At 43.7% G+C, this 15767-nt stretch overlaps 1 pseudogene; it reads left to right on the forward strand.

The window, feature by feature from the left end:
• Positions 1–416: 416 nt before the first annotated feature.
• Positions 417–12221, forward strand: LOC139025534 (olfactory receptor 2AJ1-like; annotated as a pseudogene).
• The last annotated feature ends 3546 nt before the right edge of the window (positions 12222–15767 follow it).

Below are 15767 nucleotides of genomic sequence, written 5' to 3' on the forward strand. Positions count from 1 at the left end.
GGGAGGCGATAGGGCGTTTGCGGATCTGGTCCGACTCTGCTGGGTCAGTCAGTGCCAGTTCGAACTGTCACGTTTAAGGTAAGACCCAGATGTAGACTTTGCAATGTTTATTACAACAACAGGGGCAAAGGTACAGGGCGGCAGGGATCATTTGAAGGCACGAGGAGTTGCTTCATGGTCTGATGGAAGGGTTCCAGGCCGTGGCCGAACGTCACGACCAGGCATTGGACACATAGCGGKGGCAATTCCATGGGTTGTCTACTAGGCAGCCKACCACGACTGTAACCTCCCAGCCCCTCAGTAACCCGGCTGGTAGCAGTGCCGTCACCCCGGTTTCCCRTGAACCCAGTTTTCCTCCCCTTGAGCGCTTCGAGTCGGGCACCTGTCTTGCATTTCTCGCTCAGTGTTCCCTCGTCATGGAGCTGCAGCCTTCCTCCTTCCCCTCGGACCGCTCTAAGATAGCGTACCTCATCACRCTGGTATCRGGAAGGGCCCTYGCCTGGGCTACGRCCGTTTGGGAACAACAGTCGGCCGTATGCTTCAGTCTGGAAGGATTCGTGGCGGAGGTGAAAAAAGATTTAGAGGCTCCGTTGTCCGGGAGAGAGGCTGCCYGGAACTTACTCCAGCTTCAGCAGGACTCCCTCAGTGTGGTAGGTCTGATTGCAGTCCCAATCGCTCACTCAAGGATCCCACCTTGCATCYGATGAACTCCGGAAGTCCCCGGCGTCTACGTCCCCGAGAGGATCCGAGCTTACCCGAGTTCCTCCAAGAGCCTCTGAAGACTGCCGATTCACYCCTTCCCRAGCAAATGCATCTCGGCAGGGTTAGGCTGTCCCCAGCTGAACGCTTACGCAGACTTGACACCCAGAGGTGTTTGTATTGTGGTACTGCCGGTCATTATGTGTCTACYTGTCCCTTCAAGAGACCTAGCTCATTCRTTGGAGTGAGTACTCTGGTGGATCTTAAAGATACTTTTTCTTCTCCTCTAACTCACCCACTCTCCATGCCATCCTGCTGTGGGGCGACCAGTCCAAGTCTCTCCAGGTACTCATCGACTCGGGGGCTGTGAGTCTTATGGACGTTACCCTGGCGTCCGAGCTGGGCATCCCCACTCAACCCCTCTCCATTCCCATGGATGTTAGAGCGCTGGACAGGCGCTCTATAGGCCGGGTCACCCACCACACCACACCCATCARCCTACCAGTGTCAGGGAACCACAGCGAGATGATCCAATTCCTGCTAGTTGAGTCTCTGCAGGTTCCCGTGGTATTGGGATTATCTTGGCTCCAGCGACACAATCCCTCTATTGACTGGGCTACTGGTGCCATCATTAGCGGGAGCCCATCCTGCCACACTCATTGCCTGAAGTCAGCTCTACCTGCCCAGGGATGTCTTTCTGGGGGCTTGGAAATTGCCCCGGACCTCCCCGCCAGTCCCGTGGAGCACCAGGACCTCTGGGAGGGGTTCAGTAAGGCCTGGGCCACTTCGCGTCCGCAGCACGAATCGGTATCCAAGAAGGTCAAGCCAGATGCGCTAGCACGCCACTATAGCCCCTTGGCCATACCCCCGGAAGCCGAGACCTTTCTCTCCTGCTCCAAGATCATTAGCCCCTCTGCTGTTCGTCCTCTGTTGCCCTGCACCCTCCGTATACTTCCTACCTTTCCTGTGTCTAGAATTAAAACCATGTCTTACAGCCCTTTGTCTCCTGTTTCCTGTACCTTTTGCTRTGCTAACATAATTGCAAAAGGGTTTTCTAATGATAAATTTGCCTTTTAAAATGATAAACTTGGATTAGCTTTATAGCGGTAATTAATTAGAGAAAGGGTAAAGAAGATTTTTTGTTCGGGGCGCCAGGCAGGTATTAACCCTGCCGAACAGTAAAAGAAATAGTAGAACAGGAGAGTACCACTAACCAGACCCACACACATCAACAGAAGAGACTGCTAGAGTGTAGCCTGTTGACCAGATAGCCAGCGGAGAGAAAAAAGATACACACCCCTATAGATCCACACAATCAAAGTCCTTACCACAATTCTGGTAACCCACCAAAACCATACCTGCATTATAACAATAATGGCGAGCAAATAAAGCACAACTTTCATACAACAACAATGAACCCAGGTCATCACACAGAGGATTTGCAATAGTTTGTATTTTCTTCCTGGAGGAGTGCAGAGGTATGAATGGTGGTGTTCATATACACAACTAGTCCAGCTCCAATGAAACTTCAATGTACTTAGGAAATAGAGTCGGTTGCAGTGTAAAGCACTGGAACATAGCGTGAAGAGAAAGAGAGAAAGGGAACAAGAGAGGTCTTAGCTGTGGTCTTGAGGTTGCAGGTGTACGGTCTGACTGTCCGAATGGAGTGTTGGGTTGTAGTTGAACGCTTCGCAACAATGTTGCTACTAATCCCTTTGATCCATAACCGTTGCGGTCCCACATGAGAACAACCACGTCGTCGAGCGATCACACCGAGGATTATTCCAAACACTGTACAACCACATACGCTGAAGATAACGAGCTCTTTTATCTCCTCCTTCCTACTGCTCATGCGCTCTTAAAGTGGCAGCGCACTTAAGTGCAGGATTTCGCCACAAGCTAACACAACGTGCCATTGGAACACAGGGGTGATGGTTGCTGATAATGGGCCTCTGTACGCCTATGTAGATATTCCATAACAAATCTGCCGTTTCCAGCTTCAATAGTAATTTACAACATTAAGTGTCTAAACTGTATTACTGATCAATTTGATGTTATTTTAATGGACAAAAAAATGATTTTCTTTCAAAAACAAGGACATTTCTAAGTGAACGAAAACCTTTGAACGGTAGTGTATATAGATTTAGAATTTCCACAGATGTACAGTATGTACACTATGACGACTATAACCTATATTATAAATGATGCATGTAAGAGATGTGCAGTGCAAAGTGCAATAGGCAGTTCTGGAATGATGTGCAGTTCCAAGTCCATGGATGAATGGATCATCTTGGGACAGGTCGCCGGTTGGTGAGAGCCATGGCACAGAGGAAGAAACTGTTCAGGTGGCGGGAGGTTTTGGTCGTGATTGACCTGAACCATTTGCCAAAGGGTAGTATTTGGAAGATGGGTARAGCGGGTCGGTGATGATCTTTCCTACACGCTTTCTTTCCTACACGCTTTCTCAATGGAGGGCAGGTGGCAGCCAATTACTTGATCTCAGCAGACCGGACAATCAGTGATGGAGGAGGTGAAGATGGACTCGATGATGGTTGTTTAGAACTGAATCAGTACACACAGCATTCAAAGGAGGACTGAGGACAAAACAACACCAAACGTTGCGCTGAGGAAAACAGATTTGTTTTAGATAATTGTCTATCAATTACAGAATCTCAAATGATTTACATTTGGCATTGGAAGTTTTATTGAATACAGTCATTAATACAGCAGTCAAATCGCATAGGGAGTCTCATCAGCAAGCGAAAACCATCTGTGGAAAGAGCACAAGTTGAACAAAGATATATGTGCAAACAGAATGGATCATTTAAAGTAAGTTTCCACCTAAAACAATGACATGAGCTCTGTCCTAATTAATCTCTGCTCAACTCCCCACTTCCTCTACTTGCATCCTTCTCAAAATCCATTGGAGGAGGTCTAAAGTCAGGCACCTTCGGTCACCTCCTCCAATGTGGTTTTAGAAGGAGGTGCGATCGTCAGTATTTGCGTCCAAAGCTCTATCTATGAATTTGAGAGTGCTTACATTTCTCCAGGCCCATGCCCCATGCTTTCTACTGAAACAGGGGCGGGGAGTATGCTTTGTTACCATTTCAACTGCTGATTGCCACTTTAAGAAACACATAAATGAGCTTAAAATGAATGTTTAAGCATACGTGACTGTTGGGAGTGAGGTGCCATACCTTTAGCTCCCAGGTGCAGCAGAGCTGACACACTAAATATGAAGTTGCAGCAGGTGTCTCGACCACCCTCTGGCTGTTTTCCAGACAGTGGTAGCGCTGCAAGGTGTCCCAGGCACTGTTTGTGGCCACCTCACCTACCTCAGAATCAGTGAAGATCTCCAGGTTCTTACATTGAGGCATCAGCATGATCAATAGAGAGGGCAGAACAATACAGGAGATGGAATTAGATTTAGTATGGAGTCGAAGTCTCAACTTAAAATCCTTCTACAATCCAAAGAAATTGGTAAAAAGGTCAACAACAATAGGCACTGGAGTTTTACGAAGGTGGAGCGACACATATTTGCTGAGTTGTGTAAGACATACAATGAGTTGGTGACCAATTGGTCCATCCTCTGCCTCGTTGGTGTAGTCATCCAGGGCAATGAAGTAGAAGTCTGACTCCACCTGGTCAAAGGTGTTTTCTCTACAATAACTGACCTGTCCCCTGAGAACAACTGGAGTGAGAGAGGAAAATAAGATGTCAGAAAATGTTTAAATGTTTTAACATCTTTTTTTTTAACCTTTCTTTATCTAGGCAAGTCAGTTAAGAACAAATTCTTATTTACAATGAAGGCCAACCAAAAGTCAAAAGGCCTCCTGCGGGGACGGGGGCTGGGATTAAAAATAGAAATAGAATAAAAATACCGAACAAAATACACATCACGACAAGAGACACCACAAGACTACATAAAGAGAGACCTAAGACAACAACATAGCATGGCAGCAACACAACATGAACAAGATGGTAGCAACACAACATGGCATTAGCACAACATGGTACAAACATTATTGGGCGAAGACAACAGCATGAAGGGCAAGAAGATAGAGATAACAATGAAACACGTGAAGCTTCCACAACTGTCAGTAAGAGTGTCCATGATTGAGTCTTTGAATGAAGAGATGAAGATTAAACRGTCAAGTTTGAGTGTTTTTTGCAGCTCGTTCCAGTCKCTAGCTGCAGCGAACTGAAATGATGAGCRACCCAGGGATGTGTGTGCTTTGGGGACCTTTAACAAAATGTGACTGGCAGAATGAGGGTTGTATGTGGAGGATGTGAGCTACGGTAGRCATCTCAGATAGGGGGGAGTGAGGCCTAAGAGGGTTTTATAAATAAGCATCAATCAGTGGGTTTTGCGACRGGTATACAGAGATGACCAGTTTACAGAGGAGTATAGAGTGCAGTGGTGTGTCCTATAAGGAGCATTTGTGGCAAGCCTGATGGCAGAATGGTAAAGAACATCTAGCCGCTCCATAGCACCCTTACCTGCCGATCTATAAATTACGTCTCCGTAATATAGCAATGGGAAGGATGGTCATCTGAATCAGGGTTAGTTTGGCAGCTGGGGTGAAAGAGGAGCGATTATGATACAGGAAACCAAGCCTAGATTTAACCTTAGCCTGCAGCTTTGATATGTGCTGAGAGATGGACAGTATACCGTCTAGCCATACTCCCAGATACTTGTATAAGGTGACTATGTCAAGCTAAGAGGTAGTAATCACACTGGTATGGAGAGGGGCATTCTTCTTACCAAACCACATTACCTTTGTTTTGGAGGTGTTCAGAACAAGGTTAAAGGCAGAGAAAGCTTGTTGGACACTAAGAAAGCTGTGTTGTAGAGCGCTTAACACAAAATCTGGGGAGGGGCCAGCTGAGTATAAGACTGTAGCATCTGCATATAAATGGATGGGAGAGCTTCCTACTGCCTGAGCTTTGTTGTTGATGTAAATTGAGAAGAGAGTAGAGCCTATGGTCAAACCTTGGGGTACTCCCTTGGTGACAGGCAGTGGCTGAGACAGCAGTTGTTCTGACTTTATACACTGCACTCTTTGAGAGTGGTAGTTAGCAAACCAGGCCAAAGACCCCTCAGAGACACCAATACTCCTTAGCCGGCCCACAAGAATGGAATGGTCTACCGTATTAAAAGCTTTGGCCAAGTCAATAAAAATAACAGCACAACATTGCTTAGAATTAAGGGCAATGGTGACATCATTTAGGACCGTTAAGGTTGCAGTGACACATCCATAACCTGAGCGGAAACCAGATTGCCTACCAGAGAGAATTCTATAGACATCAAGAAGGCCAGTCAGTTGATTATTGACATGTTTTGAGACTGGTGTTTGGCGGGTACTATTTAATGAAGCTGCCAGTTGAGGACTTGTGAGGCGTCTGTTTCTCAAACTAGACACTCTAATGTACTTGTCCTCTTGCTCAGTTGTGCACCGGGGCCWMCCACTCTTCTTTCTATTCTGGTTAGAGTCAGTTTGCGCTGTTCTGTGAAGGGAGTAGTTCACAGCGTTGTACAAGATCTTCAGTTTCTTGGCAATTTCTTGCATGGAATAGCCTTCATTTTTCAGRACAAGAATARACTGATGAGTTTCAGAAGAAAGTCCTTGGTTTCTGGTCGTTTTGAGCCTGTAATTGAATATGTCTGTAAACACACCAGCCAGCTGGTCTGCGCATGCTCTGAGGAAGCGGCTAGTGATGCCGTCTGGGCCGGCAGCATTGCGAGGGTTAACACTTTTAAATGTCTTACTCACGTCAGCCAAGGAAAAGGAGAGCCCACAGCCCTTGGTAGCGGGCCGCGTCGGTGGCACTGTGTTATCCTCAAAGCGGGCAAGAAAGTGTTTAGTTTGTCTGGACGCAAGACGTCGGTGTCCGTGRTGTGTTTGATTTTCTTTTTGTAGTCCGTGATTGTCTGTAGACCCTGCCACATACGTCTTGTGTCTTGTTACAATTACACCATGAGTTGTTAATCATGAAACATACACCCCCGCCCTTCTTCTTCCAGGAGAGATGTTTATAACTGTCGGCGCGATGCACAAAGAATCCCGGTGGCTGTACCGACTCCTACAGCATGTCCCCAGAGAGCCATGTTTCCGTGAAACAGAGTATGTTACAATCCCGGATGTCTCTCTGGAAAGCAACCCTAGCCCTAATTTTGTCTACCTTGTTATCTAGAGACTGGACATTAGCGAGTAAAATACTTGGAAGCGGTGGGTGGGGTGCATGCCTCTGAAGTCTCACCAGAARCTCGCTCCGTCTACCTCTGCTGTGGCGACGTCAGCCTCTGGAATCAGTTCGAGTGCCTTGGGTGGTTCGAACAAAGCATCCGCTTCGGGAAAGTCGTAATTCCTGATCATAGTTATGGTAATTTGACGTTGCTCTGATATCCAATAGTAATTCACGGCTGTATGTAATAACACTTAAGATTTTCTGGGCTAACAATGTAAGAAATAATACATAAAAAAACAAGGACGAGAGGCAAGGCGATCCTCTCTGTCGGCGCCATCTTGCTGATTATTATTGGTGTCATTGGAGTTCAAGTAAACTCACTGCTGTATACTGTTTTTAGTGTGGAAAAGCCCACTGACACAGAACATACAGGTGTAGGCATATGTCTATACCACAGCAGTCTGGAGAAAGATACAAGGTGATCTAGGCTTATATGCTCTTTAAGACAAATCTTGTTTTTATATACCTCTATAGTTACTATTAGGAAAAGGATGAACACAATTCACATAATTTATACCAGCTGGATATAATGACAGTTGACACTTAAAGTACTATTATTTCATTATAATAACTGTGTTATACGTCTCCATAGTTTTTGTGAACACAGTGCTTATTGTGGTTATTTGTATGGAGAGAAGCCTTCACTAACCCATGTACAGTATCTGTTTCTGTGCAGTTTGTTTGTAAATGAATTGTATGGGAGCACTGGTTTGTTTCCTGCTCTCATGACTCATTTGGTTTCAGATGACCATACAGTTTCCACTGTGTGCTGATACCTACAGATCTTTTGCATGTACACATGGAACCATTGAATTCAGCAATTGTCCTATGACAGGTACCTTGCTACTGTATATGTTATCCACTACAGTATTACAGCATCATGACAACCAACAGAGTGTGTATTTTAATTTGTGTAATATGGTGTACTCTTTTGCAAAAAGCATCATAACACTGRCTTTAACCATTCGTTTGCAATTGTGTCGGAATGTTATAGACAAAGTGTATTGTGTTATGATGTTATAGACAAAGTTAAGCCCACCTTATTGCCCACCTGCCACCATTACGTCCATCCCTAATGGGAAATAGGCCCTTTAAGGTGGTGGGACAATCACACATCCATCTTGTTTTTCAAGGGCCACTGTGAGATATGTTTGACCCACAGAATAAAATAATACAGTAAGGGTAATGATGATGTACTGTATGTATAAGGCACAGTGGTTGTGTACTCCATCCATCCTGTAAAAAGCCGTAAAMAGTTTAGGAGTTCTGTCAATTAAAATTATTTCCAAAAACACCAGTATTTTTTTTTCTCCATGCATACCTTACCATGGGGAAAGCAGAAGCTAATAACACAATAACAAGAGCATAATCAACATGTTTATTGCATCATTAGGTACCAGGTCATTAGTCCACTCGATCACCTCGTTCCCTGGGAACCAATTATTGCATCTATTAACCTGTAGTGCTCTGAGGGGCTCAAGGAGAGGCACGACTGGTCTTCACTGCATACCAATTGGTACCCTATATATTGACCCGAGCACTCTGGTCAAAGGTGGTGCACTATATAGSGAATAGAGTGCCATTTGGGATGCCCACCTTCTGTCATCGCCTCTGGGAGTGCAGGACCTGAAAGTGTACTGTAGGCCTAGGATAGCCTAGAGTGACAATAAGGGTCCTCACTTTTACCTGAGCAGGAATAGCTCTGGGCCTAGGTTTTAGACTATAGTTAGGACTTAAGGTCCAGAGTAATTCTCCGGCTGAGGCGTGAAGGCCTGACGATCCCGCTTAGGCGTGGGAGCCTGACAGGCTGGCTGAGGCATGGGAGACAGCCGAGCCAACCGAGGCACCCCCGGTTACATCGGCAGCGGCACTCGGACCCGACATCACCTACAAAAAACAAAAAATAAAAACTGCCTGATGCTTCAAATTGTGGTGTCAGCATTCTGTAAGGACAGACGCTTGGAGACGAGATGCAAGTACAGGGAATGAACATTTAATTAATAAACAGACGTGAAACAGGACAGGACAGCATCTGGACATTAATGCTGACACAGGGATGAAACAGAGGAACAGACAGATATAGGGAAGTTAATCAAAACGTGAAGGAGTACACGTGAGTCCAATAATGTGCTGATACGAGTAACGAAAGTGACAGGTGTGCGTAATGATGGGCAGCCTGGCGCCCTCGAACTCCACGGATGGGGAGCGGGTGCAGACGTGACAAATTATTGTACATGGCACACAATACATAGCACACACTGCAAAAACTTTAATGATAGATCTGATAGCTTTGTCTGCCCAGCCCAATGGTGTTGTCACAAACAGTGCGTTCAGAAAGTATTCAGACCCCTTTCTTCTTTCTACATTTTGTTACATTACAGCCTTATTCAAAAATGGATAGAATAAATAAAATCCTCATCAATCTACATACAATACCATATAATGACAAAGCGAAAACAGGTTTTCATAGGAATACCTTACTTACAGAAGTATTCAGACCTTTTGCTATGAGACTCGAAATTGAGCTCAGGTACATCCTGTTTCCATTGATCATCCTTGAGATGTTTCTACAACTTGATTGGAGTCCAACTGTGGTATATTCATTTGATTGGACGTGATTTAGAAAGGCACACACCTGTCTATACTGTACAAGGTCCCACAGTTGACAATGCATGTCAGAGCAAAAACAAAGCCATGAGGTCGAAGGAATTGTCCGTAGAGCTCAGAAACAGGATTGTGTCGAGGCACAGATATGGGGAAGGGTACCAAACAAATTCTGCAGCATTGAAGGTCCCCAAGAACACAGTGGCCTCCATCATTCTTAATTGGTCGTATTGGAACCAATACGACTCTTCCTAGAGTTGACCGCCCGGCCAAACTGAGCAATCAAGGTAGAGGGGCCTTGGTCAGGGAGGTGACCAAGAACCAGATGGTCACTCTGACAGGGTTCCAGAGTTCCTCCGTGGAGATGGAATAACCTTTCAGAAGGACAACCATCTCTGCAGCACTCCACTAATCAGGCCTTTATGGTAGAATGGCCAGACGGAAGCCACTCCTCAGTAAAAGGCACATGAAAGCCCGCTTGGAGTTCGCCAAAAGGCACCAAAAGAACTCTAAGACAATGAGAATCAAGACTCTCTGTTATGATGAAACTAAGATTGAACTCTTTGGCCTGTTTGCCAGGCGTCACATCTGGAGGAAACCTGGCACCATCCCTACGGCGAAACACGGTGCTGGTAGCATCATGCTGTGTGGGTGTTTTAGAGCAGCAGGGACTGGGAGACTAGTCAGGATCGAGGGAAAGATGAATGGAGCAAAGTATAGAGAGATCCTTGATGGGAACCTTCTCAGGGGGCTTAGGACCTTAGACTGGGGTGAAGGTTCAACTTCCAACAGGACAATGACCCTAAGCACACAGCCAAGACAATGCAGGAATGGCTTCGGGACAAGTCTCTGAATGTCCTTGAGTGGCCCAGCCAGAGCCCAGACTTGAATCCGATCCAACATCTCCGGAGAGACCTGAAAATAGCTGTTTAGCAATGCTCCCCATCCAACCTGACAGAGCTTGAGAGGATCTGCAGAGAAGAATGGGAGAAACTCCCCAAATACCGGTGTGCCAAGCTTGTAGCGTCATACCCAAGAAGACGCAGGGCTGTAATTGCTGCCAAAGGTGCTTCTGTAAGTACTGTGTAAAGGGTCTGAATACTTGTGTAAATGTAATATTTACGTAAAAAAACAATTATACATTTGCTAACGTTTCTAAAAAACAGTTTTTGCTTTGTCATTATGGGGTATTGTGTGTAGATTGACGAACGGAAAAAATTATTCATTTAATTTTAGAATAAGACTTAACAAAATGTCAAGGGGTCTGAATACTTTCTGAATGGACTGTACCTCTTCTTCAGTGTAGAGTGTTGCCCTCCATCCTAGAGGGTAGAGGGTCCCTACACATACATTGTTTTAATAGAATCATAGGCCACTAACACAGCCTGTTCAATAACATAACATTAAGGATGTCTATTCTTCTGATGTGCTGTACTATCATACCAATCTACTATTTTTATTTAGGAATGTCACTCTGGCCATGTGTAACAGTGTTGCTTCCGTCCCTCACCTTGCCCCAACCTGGGCGTTAACCAGGGACTCTCTGAACACATCGACAACTGAAATTAATTGTCTAAATGTTGTGTTTAGCGTACTTTACATGTAATCCATTTGGTATTTTGCCTTTGAATGTATTCAGTAATATTTTAAGACACTCAGACAGGCTTTCAACTTACTCTTGAAAGTTGTAAAAGTAGAATGCACAAGGTGCAATTTCGAAATTGGGTAGTTGTTTTCCTCTTGTCATTTCAGACATTTCAGACCTTAGAGAGCTATTTAAATATCCAGATCAACTAGCTCATGTCAGCTAACGTTTTTGAGCCAAGTGTTTTAGCCCATTGATTTTGTTGTAATGTTTGAGTCACCAGATATCACATGAACACACATGAGACATGTTCCCCAATGATGAAGGGGGCCCGAGTGAAAATGTTGGGGAACCACCGCTCTACTGTATAACATTATTATGAAACCTAAAATAATTAGTGGCTTAATTTGGCTGTCCTGGTTGTATTATTTTTTCATGGATGTCATCCCTATCTCCCTGAGTTTGTGACTGCAGTTTTGTGACAATGTTATAGACACAGTGTATTGTGACAACTACTCGGTGGTCAAGCTTTCCTGTTCAATATTACACGAAAATACAATATGTGGTCTTGTTGTAACTGTACTTCCTTTGGCTTGTACTATATTTCCTAACATGTACTCAGATGTAAGAATTCTAGAAATATGTTAAGTCTTCAAAAGAGACGAAACCAAAAGCTTTTAACACTTGTACACCACATATAGCCTCTTTGCTGAACTTCTCCTTTGACTGTTTATTTTTAAATCTACAAGGCAGACATGATACTGCACATTGTTCACCTATACTTCACACTTTTATTTGTTTATTTTCCAATATGTCCACCACTTTTTAATCCTATTATGTATGGCTTTAGGATCAATAAAACCAGGCAGGTTTGTAAAAAGGTACTAGGCCTTCACTTCACCTTAAAACATAACATGAGTGTTTATTTTTCTAATTTTGAATTGTGTTTTGTTTTTATAATTGACTATACAAATATGTGGCATTTCGGCATAGTTTTGTGACTGCAAATGTTTGATGTAATATTAGGTATCTGATCTTTATAATTCACCGATTAAATATGGTGTTCCCCAAGGCTCTGTTTTAGAACCATTCTGGTTTTATACAGTATTCAGATTTGGGGTGAAAAATTATATTGTGCTGGCAGATGTTTGTGCTGGCAGATGTTTGGTTCCTTGCAAATAAACATTTGTCGTTAGGAAGTCCCAGGAATGTCACAAAATGGTCAACTAAAGTGGTCCCCTGTAGGTTTGGTGTAGTTCCCAGTTTATTCCGGAGGCTTCCCTGATTACTTTTTAGATGTCATTTTAATTTCTAATTCATCTTTTCAAAAAAAATTATGATGTAGATTCAGAAGGGTTAGGTTAAATGCGGAAGACACAATTTGGTTGAATGCGTTCAGTTGTGCAACTGACTAGGTATCCCCTTTCCCTGCCATTCAACTGTATGAGAGCAGAATTGTGGTTTGAGAGTGGAATGAACCAACCACATTTTGACTTGTAATGGGTGGAACCGTACAAAAAAAATAAGTACGTCACTATTGAGTGCGCAAGAGCAAAGAATCAGTGGCATTAGGAAGCAGTAGTCTTCCCACGCTAGTAGCTAGCGTGTGTTTTAATAGTGTGACAATGGCGACGACAACTGCAGCAGCAGCAGATGTTATCAACTTCAAGGTCGATGATGTTGCAATTTTGTATTTTATTTTTATTGACTTTTAAACGTACAATCCACCTGCAGTGAAGCTTCTCAACATTTACATTACATTTTAGTCATCTAGCAGATGTGTCCATCCAGATCGCAACCTGTCCATSCATTGGATGTAACAACCTTCCTTTTTAAAGTCATTTTTTAATTTGGTTTTTGTATTTGTTTATTTTTTTCCCGTAATTTTACCCCTCACTCAGCAACTTCACTCTCACTCATCTCCAGTTCTAGATTCCAACGCTCGGTTTCCCTCATCCCATCCCACTTATCTCTGCTGGCCATCCCCTTTGGATTTCAGCACAAGTAATGCTATGTTGTCTGTTATTTTTCTACATTTTGGGGTTTGATACAACGTAGGCTAGATCTTTGTTCCCTCTGAAGGACTAGGTTCAATAGTCACGGTTCGCCAATGCGTTTTTAGGACATTGTGTCATGGTCCTCTGGATCTTGAGTCTAGTTCCCAGTTTTTCCCKGGGACTTCACTTCATGGTAGCAATAAGACATTCTCGCCCCCCAAAAAATGTATTATAGCCAGGGCATGAATACCCTAGTTTCCTTACACATCAACACTTGCTACTGTTGCCAAGCAAATCAAGTCCCTGATTTGTGAACCACTGATCCATTCACAGCTCTTTGTCTTTTGACAATGTTAAGGACACCCACCAGTGCTTTTACCATATAATGTTTTCAACTCAGATATTTCACATACTGTACATGATTACAATGTGCGTGTTCATTTATACAGTAATTATTAGAAACATGTCCACATATGGGATTTGAACTCAGAACCCCTTCATTCATAGCTTTCCGATATCCCTGCTATGCCACCATGTCTCTGTCAATGACTGATTTCACATGTATTCCTACACTTCGCCCTTCAAAGTAAATTCCAGCTGTTAAAATATAATAGTGATTGAGGAGTACGATTAAAACAGAATAATATAACCCACCAACATTAGACAACTATACTGAAAACCCAAACTGAAATAGCTGAAATAAGTCAATGATAATAGAATATTCAGATTAACTGAKAACTAAAATGGCAGAGCAGATGGCACTCTTATGCTGATAAGAGATGTATTATAAGTAATGAATGTGCAGAGGGGGTAGTTAATTCAAATCCCAGGTGGGGTCATAATGAAAAGTCAGTACTAAGTAAWCATGTCAAATGTAATCATATTGTTACTGATCAAAGATTTGTACACTATTTTAGCTGAACAGGATACGACTTACCTTAACTTATAATGGTTTTGGCCACCTGGGACCATCACRTGAATGACACAACTTCCCAAGACTTCCCACAACTTCCCAAGAATGCCTAAAAATGTCCTCAGGATGTTCCTGGGACAAACTGGGAACTAGAAAACAACTCCACGGGACCATGGCACAATGTCCTGACTACTTTAGAAGACCATTTTGTGACATTCCAGGGATGTCCTAACAAATTATTTTTGTTTGCAGGGATGTTCCCTTGGGACCATCACGCAATGTCCTAATGACTATTAAAATTTAAGTCCTGAGAACGTCCTAAGAAAGTCCTGATATGATCCTCAGTGACGTCCTAGTAACTTAGCAAGAACTAGACAAAGGTCCCCCAGAGAAAGTTCCCTTGGGACCATCATGCAACGTACTGAAGACTAGTCAAATTAAGTCCAGAGAATGTCCTAAAAAGTACCTGACATGGTCCTGATATGGTACTCGGTAACATCCTAGTAACTTACAGGGAACTAGACAAAGGTTCCCCAACGAACGTTCCCCTGGGACCATATCGTGATGTCCTGAAGACTAGTAAAAGGAAGTCTTGAGATCGGCCTAAAAACTACCATCATGTGACATCCCCTTGACGATAATGAAATGTCTCCTTTTGGACATTGAATGTCTCATGGAAAATGTCCGACACAAATAGGAACCTTTTCGTAATGTTCCCTAATGGACATCAAAATACAATGAACAGAAATATAAACACAACATGTAAATTATTGGTCCCATGTTTCATGAGCGGAAATGAAAGATCCCAGAAATGTTCCATACCCACAAAAAGTTGATTATCTCAAATTTGGTCCACAAATTTGGTTACATCCCTGTTAGTGTACATTTCTCATTTGCCAAGATAATCCATCCACCTGACAGGTGTGGCATATCAAGAAGGTGATTAAACAGCATGATAATTATACCTGTGCATCTTGTGCTGGGGACAATAAAAGCCACTCTAAAATGTACAGGTTTGTCACACAACAAAATGCCACAGATGCCTCAAGTTTTGTGGGAGGGTGCAATTGGCATGCTGACTGTAGGAATGTCCACCAGAGCTGTTGCCAAAKAATTTAACGTTAATTTATTTACCATAAGCAGCCTCCAACGTTGTTTTAGAGAATTTTGATGTAAGTCCAACCGACCTCACATCTGCAGACTACGTGTATGGTGTCGTGTGGGCGAGCAGTTTGCTGATGTCAACGTTGTGAACAGGGTGGTGGGGATATGGTATGGGCAGGCATAAGCTATGGACAATGAACACAATTGCATTTTGTCGATTGCAATTTGAATGCACAGACACACCATGACGAGATCCTGAGGCCCATTGTCGTGCTGCTCATCAGCTGCCATCACCTCAAGTTTTAGCATGATAATACACAGCCCCATGTCGCAAGGATCTGTACACAATTCCTGGAAGCTGAAAATGTCCCAGTTCTTCCATGGTCTGCATACTCACCAGACATGTCATCCATTGAGCGTGTTTGGGATAATCTGCATCGACGTGTACGACAAGGTGTTCCAGTTCCCGCCAATATCCAGGAACTTCGCACAGCCATTGAAGAGGAGTGGGACAACATTCCACAATCAACAGCCTGATCAACTCTATGTGAAGGAGATGTGTTGCGCTGTATGAGGCAAATGGTGATCACCAGATACTGACTGGWTTTCTGATCCA

Source organism: Salvelinus sp. IW2-2015, unplaced genomic scaffold, assembly GCF_002910315.2.
Source record: "Salvelinus sp. IW2-2015 unplaced genomic scaffold, ASM291031v2 Un_scaffold2818, whole genome shotgun sequence".
NCBI classification, from domain to species: Eukaryota; Metazoa; Chordata; class Actinopteri; order Salmoniformes; family Salmonidae; genus Salvelinus; species Salvelinus sp. IW2-2015.